Below are 5174 nucleotides of genomic sequence, written 5' to 3'. Positions count from 1 at the left end.
ATGGGAAGTCACTGACAGCTGATGACTGAAAGAGGAAAGTCACCTTTCTTGGGAGTTGTGGCTACAGGGCTACAGGGAAACTGTCCATGTCTCAGGGATGTCTTATACTCACGCACATAGAAGTAATGCTAATCAAACCCAGTGAGTTATTAATTTTAAAAAAGAAAAAAATACATGTAGAGAGACCACCTAGGGACTAGAGAGAAGTATTAGGTAGTGAATTATATATATCAAATACAATACACATGTACAAAATTTTAAAGGATTCTTTTAAAATAGTGTTTTTTAAAGTAAGATGAAAATGCTACTAATTTTATATGTGTGTTTTCTGACTATATATCTTTGTTTTGCTTGTGGCTGTTTTATGAGCTATACTATAAAAATCTACCAAAGTAGAATATATACTTACGTCGAAGACCTGAAACTATGAAACAGGTAGACTAAAGTAAACTAAACATACTCCAGGACACTTGAGAATGGGCATGAAATTTATGGACAAGATCGCAAAATGACAGGGGGAAAAAAAAAAACAACAACAAATGAGACAAAGGCAATTACCTGAACCCAAAATACTTCCACATAGAGAGGAAATACTCAACCATGTACAGCAACAGAATTTAGAAGATATTTATATTTAGAGGATATTTACAATGTATATATCTCAAAAGGTGGTGATATCCAGAATATATAAGGAACGATAAAAACAAAACAAAACCAATCTGATTAAAACATGATAAATGACTCCAAGTAGACATTTTTCTATATAAGGCATATTGTTAACCAAAATAATGCTTAAAATAACTCGAAGTCAGTGTTACATTAAGGTGCACCTCACTAAAAATGATTAATACCAAAAGGAGAACGATGACATATCCTCATGATATTGAGAGGAGATAAACACCTACACCACACTGTCAAAGGTGTAAATTAGTATAGTTCTCTTGAAATACAATATGGAATGTCTGCCAAAAAGTAGACCCAGACCTGCGGATAGAAGGCTCAGTGGATAAGAGCTCTGACTGATTTTCCAGAGGACTGGGTCAATTCTAGCACCATACATGACAATTCACAACAATCCGTAACTCCAATACTGGTCACCTAACATCCCTTTCTGGTATCTGTGGGCACTAGACATGTGAATACTGCTCAAACATACATGCAAGTGAAGTGTTGCACAAACATACATGCAGGCATAAATACAAACACACATGAAATAAACATTTTATTTAAATAAAAATAGCAGGGCAGTGCTTTAAAAAAAGAAAGAAAGAAAAATAAGCCTTATCTTTAACCTCCCCACCTCCAAAGGGAGGAGCAGCCCTGCTAGGTCACAGGGGAGGACTTTGCAGCCTGATAAAACAGGGTCAGATGAAAGGGGAGGAGGTCCTCCCCTGTCAGTGGACTTGGAAAGGGGCAGGGAGGAGCTGAGGGAGGGAGGGTGGGATTGGGTGGGAATGAGGGAGCAGGAGACAGCTGGGATACAAAGTTAATAAAATGTAGCTAATAATATAAATAAATAAATAAATAAATAAACAAACAAACAAACAAAAATAAGCCCTAAATCCCAGTACTGAGTATACATCCCAAAGAAATGGAAATAATAGGTTAAAAGTGCATATATACTCTCAAGCTCATTGCTCACTATTCACAATGGTCAAGAATTAGAAATAACACCTGAAGAAAACCATCAGTATGGGTATGGCATCCACTTTCAAACCTGAAGACGAGGCGGCCAGAAAAAAATGAAAAGATGATCTGCCTAGTTGAGGAGGAAGGGAAGGAGGGAGATAGAAGAATAGAAATAAAACATTTAATTTGTAAGTGATACAGGTAGGGATTGAGGAATAAATTAAGAAAGAATTCATGAGGCGTGGGAAGAGGACTGCGGCATATATTGATGTTGAAGTGTGTGTGTGCGTGCGTGTGTGCATGTGTGTGTGTGTGTGTGTGTGTGTGTGTGTGTATGAGAAGAGAGAGAGGGTTCCCAAGGTGAGGGGCACTACAGAAGTGAGTACATTGGGATTTTCACTATGTAATTACCACATTAGAATGAAAAAAGGAAAACTCTCATTCATGACATTAAGAATTCTAATTCATTCAACTCTATTCATTATTTCAGTTTATTGCTGAAATGAACTAAATGAAAATTCATCCTAATTTTTTTCTAATATACTGATTTCTCAAATATTTTTAGTCTGAAGTAACTGCAACAGGCCTAATTGAGAAGACTTGAAGATTTTCTTTCACTATGAAATGAAGGGAAGGTCATCTTCATTTATTTCCTAAAACAGTCACAACCAAAAAAAAAAAAAAGAAAAGAAAAGAAAAAAGAAAAAAAATCTTTCCCCTTTTGAGGGTTTTATAAGAATTGATCAACCAAGCTTCACTGAAGACAGTATATACTGGTGAATAGCCCCATTCAGCTGTTAATTGGGGACATGCATAGTAAATTAACAATCTCTATTGAAAATATAATTATGAATCCAGGCTTCCACTTGAGACTTCATTAGAAGTTTGATGCGTACGTCCTGGGAGTTGAAAAGTTTTGCAATTGTAACTTTTGTGCCTGTAATAGGTATGCAATGCTCAGTAGACCTTATTAGGGGGTTATTAGAAAGGTCACATTATTTTTGCCAACCGAAAGCAGTTCTTGCTAAACGTGATGAGACCCAAGAGTCGACTTTGGCACGAAAAGATTTCTTGCCTTTTCTGGCACTAAGCCAAATTGTGTATATGTCCTTACACTTACTTCTTCCATCAGATTGGGGAAGCTTCATTAGAGCAACATGTTAGTGGTGATAGCTGTTCTCTGATATTTCTTAAATCTCGTCCTTCCCACCTTGAGTTTGTGGCCAGCTGCATGCTCTATCTCATGCCTTAGTAGGGACTCCAATTTAGCAGTTATGAATCCTAAGGGACTTTATTTTTCTAGTCTACATCCAAAATTACAGCTTATATGAATAAAGCCTTGCTTGCAGTCATTAGTGACTTCAATTATCTGCCTCAGATCTTCTAGAACTAATTACAAATAAGAACTACTGCACTTATTCAAGGCAGCAGCAATCTTCATTATAAGTGGTGGTCAGGGAACAGAGCAGAATGAGTGACCTCTGGGTAAGAAGCTGTGTTTTGAAGTCTGGCTTTCCTCCTGACTAGCCAAATATCCCTTGCTAAGTTGCAAATGATCTGTTCTTCTATTTTCTTAATAAATACAACTGAGGCACGAGACTAATAAAATTATATTGGACATTTATTGCGAAGATATCCAGTATTTGTATGATTCAAACATATTCCCCACAAAGCATGGTATGTAAAAGAAGAGCTTAGCAATATTATGTTGGTGCATACAAATAGTTTTTAGAAAACTGATGTCTTAACTTCCTGAACAGAACACCAACAGCACAGGCTCTAAGAGCAACAATCAATAAATGGGACCTCATGAAACTGAAAAGCTTCTGTAAAGCAAAGGAGACTGTCATCAAAACAAAACGACTGCCTACAGATTGGGAAAGAATCTTCACTAACCCTTTATCTGACAGAGGACTAATATCGAGTATATACAAAGAACTAAAGAGGCTGAAAAGCAGCAAACCAAGTAATCCAATTAAAAAATGGGGAACAGAGCTAAACAGAGAATTCTCGACAGAGGAATATCAAATGGCAGAGAAACACTTAAAGAAATGCTCATCCTCATTAGCCATCAAGGAAATGCAAATCAAAATGACCCTGAGATATCACCTTACACCCATCAGAATGGCCAAGATGAAAAACTCAAGGGACAACACATGCTGGAGAGGTTGTGGAGAAAGGGGAACCCTCCTCCACTGCTGGTGGGAATGTAAACTGGTACAACCACTCTGGAAATCTATCTGGCTCTTTCTAAGACAATTAGGAATAGTGCTTCCTCAAGACCCAGCTATACCACTGCTAGGTATATACCCAAAGTTTGCTCAAGTACACAAAAGGGATATTTGCTCAACCATGTTTATAGCAGCTTTATTTGTAATAGCCAGAACCTGGAAACAACCCAGATGTCCATCAACGGAGGAATGGGTACAGAAATTGTGGTATTTTTACACAATGGAATACTACTCAGCAATCAAAAGGGAGGAAATCATGAAATTTGCAGGCAAATGGTGGGATCTAGAAAAGATCATCCTGAGTGAAATATCCCAGAAGGAGAAAGACAAACACGGTATATACTCACTTATATAGACCTATAAGATATGATAAACATAATGAAATCTGTACACCTAAAAAAGATAATCAAGAGAGCGGACATGGGGTAAGATGATCAATCCTCGTTTAGAAAGACAGATGGGATGTGCATTGAACATATGACAGGAGTCTACTGAGCGCATTTGAAAGACTCTAACTAGCAGTGTTTTCAAAGCAAAGACTCATGACCAAACCTTTGGCAGAGTACAGGGAATCATAAGAAAGAAGGGGAGTTAGTCTGATGAGGAAAGGATAGGAGATCCACAAGGACCAAAATATCTGGGCACAGGGTCTTTTCTGAGACTGACATTCAACCAAGGACCATATATGGATATAACCTAGAACCTCTGCTCAGATGTGGCCTGTGGTAGCTCAGTAACCAATTGGTTTCCCAAAGTGAGGGGAACAAGGACTATTTCTAACAGGAACTCAATGACTGGCTCTTTGGCCTCCCACCCCCCAAGGGAGGAGCAGTCCTGTTAGGCCACAGAGGAGAGCTTTACAGCCAGTCCTGAAGATACCTGATAAAACACGATCATATGAATGGGGAGGAGGTCCCCCTATCAGTGGACTTGGAAAGGGGCACAGTGGAGAGGAGGGAGGGAGGGAGGGACTGGGAGGAAATGAGGGATCGGGACACGGCTGGGATACAGAGTTAATAAAATGTAACTGATAAGAAAAAAATAAAATTAAAAAAAAAAGAAAACTGATGTCTTTTGAAATTATGCACAAAATACCTACCCATAAGACACCAGAGATGATGACAATGAAAACTGAATGGGAAGACTTAAATGTATTTATATATTGAGTAGTCTGATGAGAGATGATGAAGGCACTGATCTGTGAATATAAAAGAATATCATTAGGAGTCATTTTATTGCTACTTCGTTTTTGTTGTCTTTCCGTTGTTTTGTTTGTTTGTTGTTGTTGTTTTATACTAGTATTTGGTTTTATGC

This window comes from Psammomys obesus, unplaced genomic scaffold, assembly GCF_907164565.1.
Source record: "Psammomys obesus unplaced genomic scaffold, mPsaObe1.curated_primary_1811, whole genome shotgun sequence".
NCBI classification, from domain to species: Eukaryota; Metazoa; Chordata; class Mammalia; order Rodentia; family Muridae; genus Psammomys; species Psammomys obesus.
Note: the sequence above shows the minus strand (reverse complement) of the source record.